We start from the raw sequence: 17517 nt of genomic DNA on the forward strand, positions 1-17517 counted from the left end.
TAAAACGGAAGGGAAATGCATAATTTCTACATTACAAACCTACATTTTAAATAACAACATAAATTTCCACCCGCCGCCCCACAGCGTGATTTTGCTAATCCCGGATTTTTTATACTAAACATAAATAATCAAATAAAAATACATATTTAACTACTCATCTACCTCTTCAAACTTTAGAATGCTGACGCTAGTTTGGTCTCTTTGAATTTATTTATTACCAAAAACACAGTTTCTCTCATTCAGAACCCATATTCCGACCTCTCGTTAAAAAGTGGTACAGATTCTACTAAATCGGCCATGATTGCTCGATGCAGCCCTACTAGCCGCATTAGTAGATATTTTGTTTACATTAATTGGCCAAAGAATTGCCGAACTATTAGCTTTTGAACTTTCTTAAACTTACAATTTTTAAGACGACAATAACTTTTAAACCACTATATATTTTTGTGGCGCGTCTAGATAATTTAGTTTTACAAATTTTTCTCTCCATGAGTCCCAGCTCGCAACTCCATTTCACTCTTAGCTGTTCTTTTCTTCTTCTTTTGCTTGTGTCTTATCCCGCAGTTTTGGCAGGGTCGACATTGTTATAGTCGGATTTGGCATGGTTAATTGGTAGGCGTGACAGGATGCCCTTCCTGCCGCCACCCTGTACCCCCTGGGACGAATCAGTGTACCCCAGATGTCTGTCTATAATGTAAATCATGAAATAGTGTAAACGTGTTACAAATGTCTGCAAGTCATGTAACTGAGGGGGAATCTGGGGACCCGCCTGATATTCACCTAGTAGAGTGTGGAAAACCGCCTAAAAACACATCCAGACTGGTCGGCACACTGGCCCTCTTTGGTGATCCATGGGGCAGATTCGATCTGAGACCGGCGTGCCCATCCAACTCCAGGAAGAAGCGTATTAGCGCTCTCGGCTAACCTGGCAGGTGCTTTTATCAATTTTTCTCTGGCATATAAATTTCTCCAAGTGCACAAACGTGGCCATACGCGCCCCTGCCAAGCGTCCGCTCGGGTTTTTCCAAGGCCGCATAAACGCTAGCTGCTCGCCACGGCCCCGTAGCAACCGCCAGCCATGTGCTCTGCGGCGGGAAACTATAATCTCCCCCCACAGCCTGCACGCTCCTTCCACTACAATCACATTGGAGTCCTCCATCACTATTATATATTCATCTCCCTTTACATACTGCATATCCCGTTCAATAGCCTCATATGCTTCCTCTACCTCTTCATCTTGAGCTTGCGATGTCAGCATGTGTACCTGAACTATTGTTGTCAGTGTTGGTTGCTGTTGACTCTGATGAGAACAACCCAATCACTGAACTGTTCACAGTAACACACTCTCTGCCTTACCTTCCTATTCATAATGCACCCTACACCTGTTGTAACATTTTCTGGCGCTGTTGATATTACGCTATACTCATTTGACCAGAAATCCTTGTATTCTTTCCATTCCATAAGTCGACCTGGACGACAAAACTTTGAAAACGTGAGAAGACGCTCAGTGAACGTTCATTCTATTTTTCAGTGTTGTTTAATTGGAGGATTTCTCCTTTGACGAACTTTCTGTATCAAGAGGGCAGATTTCATTCTGATAGTCTCCTCCACAGTACATTACAAATCTGTTCCAATTAGCAAGGAGGTATTGATGAAAGCTACCTTTTCATTGACTATTTCATTGTTTTCATCCGTTACAATTTTACTTGTCTTTAATAGTGAATTGTCTTTGCAAGGCTTTACATGTTTGTATTATAATCATCTTCACTGAGTGAAATACTTTCAACTACCTGCCATGGTGAGAGTTAGGTTGTCTCAGACATGCATTTTAAATATCTGCGCAGTTATCCTGAGACCACCCCACATTCATACTTGTGATAACATCCTATTGCATGATGACATGGAAGCTCACTAGTTGTTTACTTTTCATTAAATGGAAGCAGGTAATTGGACTGAAAATTATCTTTTCAAGTCGTCATAATGGTGATTTAAAATTGTTATCCTTCCCTGCTTTATAAGAGATTTATTACCTTTTTGGGAGTTATGCATTGCGAGCATGTGTTTCCCTTTACTCCTTGTGAGACTTTTATTTGTATTTGCTACTTTGAGGGCCCACCCGAGGTTTGTAAATCACTTACATTTTTGGAGAACAATACATATACACGTTTATATCATTTGTCCCTAAATTATTTCATGCAAAGCAAAACATTTCATTTATGGACTTTGCTCAACGCAGTTACATGTTGCCACTCCACCATATTGTGCACACCCTAAAAATGTTCTGAGATAACAGCCAACTAAATTAATTATATTCTACGATTCCTAACTATTTGCACAAGACAGTCTTTTACATTGTATAGAGTTAAGATTAATATGGGGAAAGTTAAGTCGTTTACTGCTGTCCTGGGGATCGGTGATTTCTGAATGCGGGGTATAGTGACCTGATGTACTAGTGAGATATTTTGCGGAATACATGATAGTAAAGATTGAAATATATGTAGGAGGTTATGCTTTGAAGCCGTGTTCTAATTTTAGTTTTTCAGGAATGCGTTAGTTTCTTTAATCTTTGAAATCTACATTTTCTGATTACAGGGAACATGTTCATTTGTCTGCTTGCGGCAATAAGCCAAAAGCAAAAGCAGTCTATAATCTTTTGACTGGTTCTTGACGGTTTATTTTCTTATTGTTCAATATCTAAAAATTTAGCTATGAAAAATTCATTTCGATTGCACTTATATTAAGTGAGCATGTGTGCCTATGACAATTCCGTTACATACTCGTCGTCATATAGCGTTTCCGGTTTCCTTTCTGGGGCATAAACGTTCTTATATTACAGCACAGCTTATTAGTTTACTGCTCGTGGTAGTAGCTCAGATTTTACTACACACACTGTATAAAAGCTTCTTAGTAAAGAATTTTTCAGTAGTAATTTCCTCGACAGAACAACAGATAGTTTAATACATACTCTGTGAACGTGTAATGTCCCATATTACCGCAGGGTGGATTACATTTAGCTACACTTCCATGACAGAATAGCATCAACAATGTACGCTACGATATTAATAAAGCATAGTATTATTGCAATGAATACATAAGAATGTCTGGAAGGAAAGAGATACTGGTTGTATGTTTCAAGCATAATTAATCCAGTTGCCAGATACAGTATAACTGCAGCCGCCGAAGCTATTACGACCTGAACAACAACAGTTTTGTCAATTATTCCACTACAATATTTAAAAACAAAATCAGTAATCATTAAAGACATACACCGATGAGCCATAACATTATTACATGCTGCTTAGTAGCGTGTTGATCCAACTCTGGAGTACTTCTGCATGGCGTGGATTCGACAAGCCTGTGGTAGGTTTGTGGACATGTGTGGCAGCAGATGTCTGAGCAGCAGTCACGTAATACCTGTAGGTTACGGGCTAATGGCGTATGGCCGTTGAAATGGTGCCTGATAACATCCGAGAAGTGTGCCACCGGTTTCAGAAGAGTCGAATTTGGTAGCCAAGACATCAATCTGAATCACTGTCATGTTCGTATAATTACAGAAGAGCGATTCCGACCTTGTGACACGGTCCGTTAGCTGCTGGAAGATGTCATTGCCATCAGGAAAGATATCAAAGTACTTAGGAGTGCATGGAGTCCACAACAATGTCCATGATATCCACAGCTCTCGTGGTACCTTCAGTTACTACGACATGTCCTATGGAAGCTCAGGTGAATGTCCTCCATAGCATAATACTGCCCGCACTGACCTGCTTTCGTAGTACAATGCATGTTTCGAGCATTCGAGCAGCAGTTCGGCTGGGCGTTGGATACCCAGACAAGACTATCGAGCTGACGTAACAATAAGCGTGATTCATCCGACCCAGTGACACGCTTTCATTCGTAATTGATGATATCGTTGAGTCAGCATGGGAACACGGAAGTGTTGTCTTATTTGGAACCAAATGTTCAACAACATGTGCTGAAGCGTGTACTGTGAAAGACTTGGGCCTGCACTCTCAGGATTTTGTCAAAGTCGGTAATGTCAGTAGACTTCCCACATCGTTGCCAGGACGATTCCCAATTCGTTTTTTTTTGCCTTTGTACTTTTCTTAGATCGTTACGTGACTATCACGCCATGAGGTAGCATTCAGTCTCTAGTTGGCAGTGCTCATGATGTTGTGGAACATCGGTGTATAACTCTATTACTGACAAGAAATACTACTACACAACAACATTAAAGTAACTTTACGCCACCCCTCATATAGATTTATCTCGTTTTATTTCTTTATCCATCCCTGGTAATACTAACTATATTCACTTATATGATTACCTCTTAAACCATACAACTGATGTGGTATAAGTTAAGTTTAATTAATTTGTTGCTTTTGTGTATAATGTAGTTATAGTAGTAGTAGTAGTAGTAGTAGTAGCTTTATTCAACTGTAGACCTCTTTTTACAATATATAAGACATGTCAAAGTATTTACAAGTTTAGATCAATTTGATATAAGCTAATTTGTGTACACATATATTTACAGATTTCTAGTTAGAGACAATCATTAGATTTACTCCTGGAATACAATACTTATTTTACAAATAACTTATTAAATAATGCCACACTGTTCACTCATATCTCACTATCAGTCACTGGACACACTATACACACATTGTTTCATAACACTTCACTCACTACACACATACATACACACACACACACACATACACACTGGTGATCTCTGGGCAATTTTCTGTACCACAACTTCCCATTTGCTATCCTGAAAAACTGTGTCACCATCCCGCCATAATGAGTAAGATGTTGAGCTTAGAAAGAGGAATAGGTGTTAGTATTGTGCTATGCTTAGCTTGGGGGTAAGTATTTCTAGGAAGGAAAAGAAGGAAAATAACATAAAGTGAAGGTGTTATGTGGAATGTTGGATGTTATATAATCGTTATTATTATTATTTATTTGTATTACATTTTTTATCTAACGCCTATTCTGTTTTATCTAAGCGATCCTTCAATATACACTACAGGCCATTAAAATCGCTACACCACGAAGCTGACGTGCTACAGACGCGAAATTTAACCGACAGAAAGAAGATGCTGTGATATGCAAATGATTAGCTTTTCAGAGCATTAACACAAGGTTGGCGCCGGTGGCGACACCTACATCGTGCTGACATGAGGAAAATTTCCAACCGATTTCTCATGCCTGATGATACGTTGTTGTGATGCCTAGTGTAAGGAGGAGAAATCACGATTCCGACTTTGATAAAGGTCGGATTGGAGCCTATCGCGATTGCGATGTATTGTATCGCGACATCGCTGCTCGCGTTGGTCGAGATCTAATTACTGTTAGCAGAATATAGAATCGGTGGGTTCAGGAGGGTACTACGGTACGCCGTGCTGGATCCCAACGGCCTCGCATCACTAATAGTCGAGATGACAGGCATCTTATCCGCATGGCTGTAACGGATCGTGCAGCCACGTCTCGATCCCTGAGTCAACAGATGGGGACGTTTGCAAGACAACAACCATCTGCACGAACAGTTCGACGACGTTTGCAGCAGCATGGACTATCAGCTCGCAGGCCGTAGCTGCGGTTACCCTTGACGCTGCATCACAGAGAGGAGCGCTTGCGATGGTGTACTCATCGACGAACCTGGGTGCACGAATGGCAAAACATCATTTTGTCGGATGAATCCAGGTTCTGTTTACAGCATCATGATGGTCGCATCCGTGTTCGACATCGCGGTGAACGCACATTCGAAGCGTGTATTCGTCATCGCCATATGGTATGGGGTGCCATTGGTTACACGTCTCTGTCACTTCTTGTTCGCACTGACGGCACTTTGAACAGTGGACGTTACATTTCACATGTGTTACGACCCGTGGCTCTACCCTTCATTCGATCCCTACAAAACCCTACATTTCAGCAGGATAATGCACGACCGCATGTTGCAGGTCCTGTACGGGCCTTTCTGGATACAGAGAAAGTGTTCGACTGCTGCCCTGGCCAGCCCATTCTCCAGATCTCTCACCAATTGAAAACGTCTTGTCAATGGTGGCCGAGCAACTGGCTCGTCACAATACGCTAGTCACTACTCTTGACGAACTGTGGTATCGTGTTGAAGCTGCATGGGCAGCTGTACCTGTACACGCGATCCAAGCTCTGTTTTGGCCGGCAGAAGTGGCCGTGCGGTTATAGGCGCTGCAGTCTGGAACCGCAAGACCGCTACGGTCGCAGGTTCGAATCCTGCCTCGGGCATGGATGTTTGTGCTGTCCTTAGGTTAGTTAGGTTTAACTAGTTCTAAGTTCTAGGGGACTAATGACCTCAGCAGTTGAGTCCCATAGTGCTCAGAGCCATTTGAACCAAGCTCTGTTTGACTCAACGCCCAGGCGTATCAAGGCCGTTATTACGGCCAGAGGTGGTTGTTCTCGGTACTGATTTCTCAGGATCTATGCACCCAAATTGCGTGAAATTGTAATAACATGTCAGTTCTAGTATAATATATTTGTCCTATGAATACCCGTTTATCATCTGCATTTCTTCTTGGTGTAGCATTTTTAATGGCCAGTAGTGTGTAATCCCCAAAACACACGGCGTCTCATTTATCTTGATGGCCTCAACTAACTTTTGTTCAGAAATAAAATAAAAAGTGTATCGAGCAAATGTTGTTTATCTGGCAGGGAGAGTTTAACCAGTATAATTGTGTTCCTTGTAACTTTCAGCTATGGAGAATAGCATGTCGTTATTTCTTATCTCAATAAGCAAACGCTGTTACAACTACTGCTCTTGAAAGATTATTGTATGTCTAACTTCTCTTCATTCATGTTCATTATTGTTACATAGTGCTTCAGCTGATGATGTTCGGCTGAATGACTGGTTTGTATTTTCCTCTTGTTTCCATTTGTTTACTATCAGCTTCGGCAAATGGACGAGTTACGTTAAGGGAGGTGCCTGAATTGTGTGAAAATACGGGTCTGTGGCGTCTTGTTGCGGCCCACGCGGCTCCCCCCATCGAAGGTTCGAGTCCTCCTTCGGGCATGGATGTGTGTGTTTGTCCTTAGCGTAAGTTAGTTTAAGTTAGGTTAAGTAGTGTGTAAGGTTAGGGACCGATGACCTCAGTTTGCTCCCATAAGCCCTTACCACAAATTTCCAGTTTCCAAAATACGGGAAAATTAATCTCAGTTTAGTATCGCGTTTTTCATATCGTCATGTTTACGTGACTGGCAAAGTCTCACACATTTTTAACAGGTCTTGAGAGTAAAAAAGTTGTGGTTCTTTAAGCAGCTTGTTATTCAAAGTCACATGAAAAGTAAAGGATCTTAAACCCTAAGATCTAGATTGATGAAATAAGAGGCTTAATGAGGAGGAATAGCTATGCTTATATACGTGTCTTTAAAATCAGATGTCACTTTCAAAAATAAACATGACTTTTATCACGAGAAACTAAATGCAACCAAATAAATCATGAAACCTGAGATAAGTTTACAACTTAGTGCAAGATTGGTTACACGGATGACATGTAATACACGAATATATGCTAGATGCAAAGATAAATGGCTAGATTAATGTGCAGAAAAAGGAGGTAGCAAGATGCGAAAGGCCGCATGAAGATAATGGATGAGAAACACGAGAAGCGTTTGAAGATTTAACGAAGCTGACGGTGTTGGCTGAAGTATTGCAGAAGCAGAGGAACTGAGAAGCATAGGAAGTGAGTGAACGAACGAAGAACTATTCAAATGCACATAAATAGAACTAAAAAGGGTTTTAAATGTATTTGATGAAATTTGAATACAAAAAGTGAAAGGAGACTAGCTATCTGGTACCTACTTCTGAAACAATGGAAAACATATTATAGAAACTTATTGCTGTTCTTCAGAGTATATAAAGTAATTAAAAAATATAATTCGCTATTTTACTCATAACTATACCGGTTTTTGAAATCACACTAGTATGGTGGTGGGGTCCGACAGACACTAAAAATAAAAAGAATCAGAATAAAATTAACAAATACATAAGTTCTTAATTCCATGAAGAATTTACTATATCTTTTCTGACTAGACCACACCGGTGTAGCTTTCGCGTACAAATAGACATGCTACACACAGACAGAAAAACCACATTTATTGCTTTTATTTTTCTTGTTTGTATGTCTTGATCACACTCCACATCTTGATTTTCTTTGTGGTTCTCAATTGAAGAAAACCTATGATATCGCCAGTCCTGAGATGAATGAGACCATTCTCTGTGTCCCGTACGAACCATTTCTTGCCCGAGCTGCATTACTTGTTCCCTGAGATTTATTTATATCTTCATATATCTTTACATATATACTCGGCAAGCGACTGCGCAGTACATTGTGGAGAGCGCTTCGTATCAATATTATCGATTTTCTGTTCTCTTCCATTATATTATTGTGCGAGGGAACAATGAATGTATACGTGCATCTGCCCCAATCTCTTTATCTCTAATTTACCGTACAGGGTTTCGCGAGAACTACTTCTTCCAAGGATTCTTTCTGCCTTTTCTCACTATCGTCCAAGGATCGATACTTCCCTGCTTGCAGTAACTTGTTGCTCTCTATTAACGTCACAATTTATCAGCTTAGAATATGTTGTAGGATCCTGAAGCAGACGGATGTTAGCGAACTTCTGCAATCTTGTACATCTAATCTTTTACCCTTTTTGTAAACAGGAGTGACCGCCTCTATTTTACCGTCACGTAGGAGTAGAAGTTGAGTAAGAAACGCTTGGAAAATACGAGCTAGGAAAGGGACGAATTCCCGAGCGTAAACTATTGTGAATTCTAACTGAACTACTGTCAGGACCTGGTGCGTTGTTCACTTTAAGTGGTTCTTAAATGTTTTCAAAAAAAAAAAATGGTTCAAATGGCTCTGAGCACTATGGGACTTAACTTCTGAAGTCATCAGTCCCCTAGAACTTTAGAACTTAGAACTACTTAAACCTAACTAACCTAAGGACATCACACACATCCATGCCAGAGGCAGGATTCGAACCTGCGGCCGTAGCGGTCGCGCGGTTCCAGACTGTAGCACCTAGAAGTGCTTGGACACCCCGGCCGGCTCTTAAATGTTTTCAACGATGGGGGTGTTAATAGTAACATCTCTCCCTGAAGAGTCTGTGAGGCTGTAAAATATTTCTACAGGTAGTATCGTCATGCGTATATGTGGTTTCACTATTTCTTATTTCTGTCTGCTGCCTTCATTTTCAACACCAGAGGTATTTACGACAGAAAGAATGGAAGGATTTGACTCGTTTTTTGACTTTACGAGTGACCAGAACTTTCTAAGATATTCTGATGTATCATTTTCTCCAGGATTCGTGAAAACAACTGAGAGATCACGCGTGACCCTTCTTACGGATACACGGTTGCTATTAAGTTTTCTACAATAGCTCCCCTATAGTCTCTTTTGCTGTAAGAACTTAGTTGTGTGTTTTCTTAACGTTCTCCGAATCCTACAAATAAACCAAGGCGGCTCTTGGTGGTCTGCTAACATTTTAATTAGTACGGCTTTATCTAGTCCGAGATTTATAACGTCTTCCAATTTTAAACATTGTTGTTCTGATTTTGTCGATATAAACTAAATGTACTCATACATGCGGAGTCTGTTCTTTCGGAGTACGCCAGCCGAAAACAGTGGCCATCGCAAATGCGCGGACTACCCTAACACGCCTCCCGTCAGATTCAAATTTTTAACCTTTCCTCACATTACTGATGTAGTGCCTCTTGTCCATTATCCTCATTATTCTCGACAATTCTTCGATTTCCGTAAAAGTTCGTGTGTGGTGTGCATCCACACTGAAGAACTCAATTCATCCTTTGAGTAGCTTGATTATCAGTTAGACAAAATACAAATACTCTCCAAGTTTTCTTGATGATTTTTCATGCCTCTGGTGACCGTCGTTTTCGCAGCAGTATCAAGGGCACTAATCTCCCTATCGCTGTTCCTACCATCGGAAACGTCGTGTCTTTTTGTAGCCAGGAGCTCTGAAATACTTCTTTCGCGTGTGGGTTGTCGGACTAGTTGATCGACGCAGCTGTCATAAATGTGTTCAGTATTACTTTGAAAGACTGTCATTACAGCCGATTACGTTTTTCCTCTGTACCTCAGAATGTTGACAGTGCCTGCCCCAGCAACGTTCCACGTGATTCGCCTGGATAATGAATAATCGCTGCACAGTTATCCAGGCTGTCAACTCAGCCCTTAGCGTTGCTGCAGTAATTCACCACGATCGGCTTTACATTTCTGGGCCAATTTCTGAAACATGTTGCACTGTGGATAACAGTAAAACTGCCCAATTTCTCTTCTGAATATGTGGGCTGAGTATCATTGATATCAAAGAAAACAAAACGAGCAAAAAATATGACTTGATCATGGTCAAATGAAGCATGTCTGTAAATAAAGTTCCGTACGAACCTAACAATGCGACAACATCTTCATGTCTCACTTCATACGTCCTGAGAAAAGCAAAACACAAAACAAGTCATTAACTGGAAAATATCCATTTCATCGGAAATTGATGTGGTTCCTTGAAAGTTTCTCTCATTCCTTTCATCTCGTCATTTGTGTATAAAAATATATTATTCAGCAGGGGATCAGACACACAAAAAAAAAACAAATTTCTAAGATATTTCCAGAATCATGATTCGTAGTGTCAGTGCCGGAAGGTGAACGTTAATATTTTCAGCTTCAGTTAGAGTACATTATACACATTTTTGCTACTTTTCATATTAGGCCATTTTCCTAAATAAACGTTCATTAGATCTGAATTTTTGATTTCATTGTCTGCGCGACGTCTATATAAAAACGCTTCGGACTCAGATACAAAGTTACTTGAGATGAAATCACTTATATAAGCATCAGTTTAATCTTCTGAATAGCAGAATCATTGAGAACCAATTTCAGCCTCTTTAGGGGATCGCTGGGATCGTTTTCGTGAAGTCGTATAGCTGTAAAACATTATTTCCATCTACCTGATCGTGTAATTTGTTTTTACATGTGATGGAAACTCTTATGAAAATTTTAAGAACAGAACTTGACTTGATTTTAAACTAGATAAAGGGAGAAAGTATACTTTTTTAACTGAGGTCATCAGTCCCCTAGACTTAGAACTGCTTAAACCTAACTTACCTAAGGACATCACACACATCCATGACCGAGGCAGGATTCGAACCTGCAACCGTAGCAGCAGCGCGGTTCCAGACTGAAGCGCCTAGAACCGCTCGGCCACAGCGGCTGGCTTACACATTTGCCGTTGGAATCCAAACAACAATAATGCACATAGCTTCCTCTAGCACTCAGACAATAATGGAAACTTAAGATCACTATGAGTTTAAAAGCCATCTTTCGTTTAGCGCGCTAAATGTATTCTGTATGGTGGCCCCCGGAACCCGCCAGCATTGTTAAGGTTTAAAAAGTGTCTAAAATAGGTATCAGGATGACATCCTGTACTATCCATATCACTGTTTTTAATAATGAGTACTGTACTTTCACTGTCAATGAACAATTACCAAAGTACATTACACATTTTGCTGAAGAAGTGGCGACATCAGCTGAAACACTCATTATTTTGAAATTAACTCGAGACAGCTGTATTTGATGACATTCATTTATTACGAACGATTTCGAAGCTCTGATAGCTCCATCACAAGGCAAGCGCAGTGACAGTCAAATTTCTGCACACCCGCAAAGTGTATTCTGCGTCACAGCTATCAGGTACAGCGTCACGTTAGCTTGCAAAATCAAACAAAATGACGTGTCGAACACTATCATGGATAGTAATACATAAAATATACAAGTATGGTACACATGTGACGCGCCATCTTAACTGGCAGTATTGTCAACATGCTGGAGTTAATGTGGAGGTGCATTTACATACTATTTTATATTTGTGTTATTTTACATGTTAGCATCCATGATAATGAAAGTTTGACTGTAGACATAATTTTCCCACCATTCTGAAGAGTTTCAGACTAAAGTTCATAAAATCTATGAACAATGAAAGATACAGTCTGAAGCAAAGCTGCTTATAGAATAGCAAGTGAATGGTTTCCTGACTGTAGGATCCCTCCCTACACAAAAACTGAAAATCAGTCATTTTGTTCATGAAGTGATATTACCATCTTTAATCACTATAACAAACAATAATTAAATACCGGAATTTTTAGCAAAATGCATAATTTTTCCCACTCTTTGAGAGATAAGCAGAGAGGTTATACTTCGTAAGACACAGTAGATGATGAGTTTTAATTATGTTTGTTGGTGTTTATTTACGTTTATTTTTCAAGAAAACGTTTTTGCTTACTTATTTTATCATTTTAATCAAAACAGCATATTTTACCGAAAACTGTGTTTTAAAGGTGTATATTTCATTCCTAGTCGTTATTTATTACTCGGTAATTCTCTCTTTTATCGGCTGATAAAAATTAACTTCGGTGGATTGCGTAAGAAAGCAATGCTAAGATATAACCAGAATGTTGTGAAATACCGCTGCAGGGAGAAAGACCTGCTGCGATTGGGTAAATGAGTCATCACTTTACCTGCCAGTTATCGCATCGGAATGATATCATTGGCACGAACGGTGAATCCCAGAGTTCCAAGCTGCGATGTGTTATGCAACGCTCGTTGGTTTAAGTGTGCATGATTGTTCGCTGATGTAGTTAGGGAATTCCACCCAAAGAAACCTCTTAGCATTTTTACGCAAATGCGTAGACGAGTTTGAAAAAAAAATTCTGTGTAGACGTCGGTGCCTTATTTTGTTTGGCGTGTGAAAAGTGTTTCTAAGAAGAAAAAATATGACACTCTGCAGCACATTAATACTACGAGGTGCAAGGAGAAGTTTAAGAACAAATCTAAGTTAAACTAGCAACTGATTAAAAGCGATGTTGACAAAAACTGAGCTGTAGTGATGCATTTTTCAAAGACTATTGCTTAGCATTAGTAGTTTCCGTCATTCAGCTGTTGAATAATGTGCAGTTTCTTGTATTTTTAGAAAAATGCACAAACAAAGGAGTGGCGGACGAATCTACATTGTGCAAAAACGGTTTTTTCAAGAAGTAGTTCGCAATAGTCGAAATATACTGAAGCATGAAAATATTTGTATTTCTATTGACGGAACCACAGATGCATCCCGACAGTGCGTGTTTTGTGTTGTAGTTGGTGCTATAAAAGCAGGGAGCATATCATTTCTTCTTAACGTACAAATTCTCAACCGAGTAACTTGTTTCACTGTTGCCAAATTTTTCAGTGACTCGTTAGCTTTCTTGTGGCCAGAAGGGATAAGGTACGAAAGTATATTGTTATTTCTCAGTGATGCTGCCCCATACATGACTAAAGCGGGAATTGGATTAAAAGTTCTGTCCTCTCATTTAGCTCACCTGACGTGCCTTTCTCACGGTTTACATCGTGTTCCTGAAACTGTCAGAAGTCAGTATACCGATGTGAATCTTTTTTTCTCTATCGTGAAGAAAGAGTTTGTCAAGTCATCAATTCGAATTCGAACATTCCGTGAACTTCTTCAAAATTTGGATTTGTGTCCTGAGCCAGTTTTAACTCGGCGCGGGACGTGGTTACGGGCTGTGTCATACTACACGAAACATTTCACTGAAGTGAAAAATGTTTTGAATTCCCTAAGTGCAGAATATGCAGTCATTATTGCCACAGTCCACGAATGGTTTGCAAAAACGGCATCCAAGAAAAGATACAGTACATCCGTTATAGTTTCCCCAAAATATCTAATATATTAAAACACCTGGTAAATCGAAATAACTCCTTGGTACGTTCAATTTCTCTGATAGACGAAATTTCAGTAACATTGCCTTCAGAAACACTTGGAATCGCCAAACTTACTTTCGAGAAACTGTGCAGCCAGAGAAAAATTACTGGTACAAAACACTGTGTCTAATTTTTAAAAAGGTTTCTGTTGAAGAAACAAATATTGAATAGGAATTGGCCGAAGAAGAACTGTGGTACTTTTCACATACACCTGTGAAGTCGTGCTACGACGAAAGAACCACTCTACAAATTATTCTTCACTTATACACGCAGCAGTTTCACACAGGAAAATCACAGGATAACCTTCCTTGTGTGTAACAGCCTTCAATAACGCAAGAGTTCTGTAAAAAATGGTTCAAATGGCTCTGAGCAGTATGCGACTTAACTTCTGAGGTCATCAGTCGCCTAGAACTTAGAACTAATTAAACCTAACTAACCTAAGGACATCACACACATCCATGCCCGAGACAGGATTCGAACCTGCGACCATAGCTGGCGCTCGGCTCCAGACTGTAGCGCCTAGAACCGCACGGCCATTCCGGCCGGCTAGTTCTGTAAAACTATCATATTTGCGTGTATTCATTTTTGCTTACTTTGGTGCTTATTTTCACAATTTTTCCTGCCTATTTGCTTGTGTATTTTTCTATTTTATTGTGCTTAGAAATAATGGTTTTAATTATAATAATAGTCAGTATATTACAATACACGTGTAAATAAGTCTTTACGTATACTTATTTATAATATCTACTTCTGTTTAAGTAATATCAAATAAAATATGCCACTAAAGCTTAAAAATGGTTATAAATGACTAGTTTTCTACAGTCAGATGTTTCTGTTTGTACGTCAAGGATTTAAGTGGCTGACCAACACGTTTTAACAAACAGGTGTATTTTCAGAGTTAATATGCACGTTTAGTAGAAGAATAAATAAAACCTTCATCTAACTCGGGATCTAGCCAACGATACAATTTTTTTCAGAAAACTTACCAGTTTGGTATGTATAGGACATCCGAGTACATAGCCAATGATGTTTAGAACACCCAGTAACATAAAACTTGCTATGGTAGCGTTGACAACCGCATAACGCACAAGACGGTCAGAACCCTCAGCAACTCGGTCATTGGTTGTGAGAGCGGCTAAGACAATGCATATAAGCTGAAAAGCAATCATATATACATATTTATATCAGTGGATTATAGATCAATAACATACAGACGATTACTCTATATTTATTTTGATTCGGAGTTTCATTGCTCTGGGACGCAACTATAGCGACAGGTAGTAGATTCAGTCACATAATTACGCTTTGTGTGACACACAATTTGTTATAATAAAAGAATGACTATATAATTCATTTATGAATACTGTATATCCATTTTTAGTGAGCTACAAGTGTAACGTATACGCGCTATTTTCACACAGATATACTAACTGACGTTTTTCATCAGTGTGCAGCACCTTAAAAGTCCGCTGTGTATTTTGCACTGTATAATTATACAAATAAAAACAGACGACCATGAAGCAGAGAATGACAATCCAAACTGTTGTTGGAGATGTATCATGCATTGGGGCATTTATTATATTCCACAGATAGTTTCATGAAGTATGTATTACAGATATGTCTGAGAAATTAAATTATGCATTAAATGAGAGACGTACCTATTAGAAGCAACTTATGCAGGCTTTGCAGACGATAATAAAACTGCTGTCTTCGTCTTTATAAAGACTATAAGCATACTACTTTGGAGGCAAAAATACAACTACTTACATAGTTATATAAAATAGTTGCTGTTCGTTCGTTATTGCTTGCTTAATATTAACATGAGAGCCCTAATACCCACTAAAAAATCTACTATCTAAGTATTGTAAGAATAATAGTCTGTTTACAATAGATATGATTAATTATGTTTCTGTTAGAGTTTCTTTCCTTGCATGTACTTGTTCAGATAATTAGTAGTGGTGTAGGAAAATCTACAGGGTCTGATTTTCATATTATTCTTCCTGTTCGCTTCTCATGGATAAATGCTTTATTCAACAAAGTTGCGACAACTTTTTTTATCAAAATGGACCAATTTCGTATTACCTGTAGCATTTCTTTTAGAGTACAGCCGTTAATTTCTGTTTCTGATTGGCTACCAGTAAGACATTTTTATTTGCTTACAGCTGCATAATAGTGTTGTTCCCTGGCTTCACCAGAGGGGATGGATTGCTCTTGTGTCGATCAGCAGAACCACGTCCTAGAGGAAGATGAACTTGTCAGCACGATGAGCAGGCAATATGGAACAAAATATATTCATTATGCAAGGAGACTCATCCAGCACGCTGATGTTGAGAATGACACCTGCCAGCTCCTCTGAAAGCCAAAGTTGCGACGTGTTACACCTCCAGGATGGCTTCTGAAGGAGCCGAAGTCATCGTCGCCCAGCGGCAGTGCCTAGCGCCTCCGGTCTGCTGTGAGTTCTGGGGTGCAAGTACTCATGTAGGAGAAGCACGTGCCATCCGGGTCACATATGTACGTTTCAGACCAAACCACCATGCTCAGATTGTACTAAGTAGCATCCAGGTGTTCAGTACGCCCAGTGATGCAGCCAACATCAGCCGATAACTATGAGCAGATGACCGCCTGTCGTCCAAGGTAAAGCAACCAGCCGCTTTCGGCCATTAGCTGCAGGGCTCTGCCTGAACCGAAGTCTGCATGCAGTCAACTTGTTGCCATCACACTGCTGACTCACCTGCAGGGTGATTACCTTTTGTTGGCGGCCATTCTCCTTCCACCTAGCTGCGCAGCCACTCTGTAGCTGTCTGCTGGCCCAATTGGGCTTACATTCTTGCTGTCCAAGATACATAGCAGGCACACGCCATCAGCAGATTAGCTCCGCCTGATCCAGTGAGTTGTATGATGCGACTATGGGAGCGACCAAGCAGCCAGGGCATCCCTTGTCACCCATCGCTGTCAATGCACCGCTTGCGTCTGCTCAACACGGTTGTACTGACACCAGTCCCTGAGGGACTCCTGCTGATGCCAGCACACTCCAGTAACAAAGGCCAGTTATACTACAGAGAGCACTTCTCTCACCTCATGCTATCTCTCTCTGTAACTATAATGAATAAAAGACTGTCCTAACCAGGATGTTTTGCTGACAGTTCATCTTACAGCTCCAGCTAACAACCACTACTGCACCCACGCTGTGGTAAAGTAATAGCACTTCATCCTGTGTTGTCAGCAGCCCTATTTACCCACCACCATATATGCCACGTTCTGACCTCTACATTTTGGCGTCAGAAGAGCCAGTTACACCTCTACGTCGGCAGCCGCAACTCACAGTTTCGACATACAGTTGGTGAGTTCTGCTTTTTGTGTTTCCTTTACTACAAGTATTATAGGATGTCGGAGGGTTTTTGCCAGATGTTTAACTGAGTTTGTATGTGTGGTTTGCAGTCATCAAACTCAAATGGCATTCTGTGAATTGTAAGAAATGTATGTCAGTTTGGACTGTTTGGAACTAGCAATATATATATTTTTGAGCAATAAGGATGGCTCGTTGTTCTGATGCAAGTAGGATAGCAGTATGGCACTCCGTCGTCAGGCCACAAGTGGCCTACCGGGACCATCCGACCTCCATGTCATCCTCAGTGGAGGATGCGGATAGGAGGGGCGTGGGGTCAGCACACCGCTCTCCCGGTCGTTATGATGGTATTCTTGACCGAAGCCGCAACTATTC

This window comes from Schistocerca serialis, chromosome 9 (assembly GCF_023864345.2).
Source record: "Schistocerca serialis cubense isolate TAMUIC-IGC-003099 chromosome 9, iqSchSeri2.2, whole genome shotgun sequence".
NCBI lineage: Eukaryota > Metazoa > Arthropoda > Insecta > Orthoptera > Acrididae > Schistocerca > Schistocerca serialis.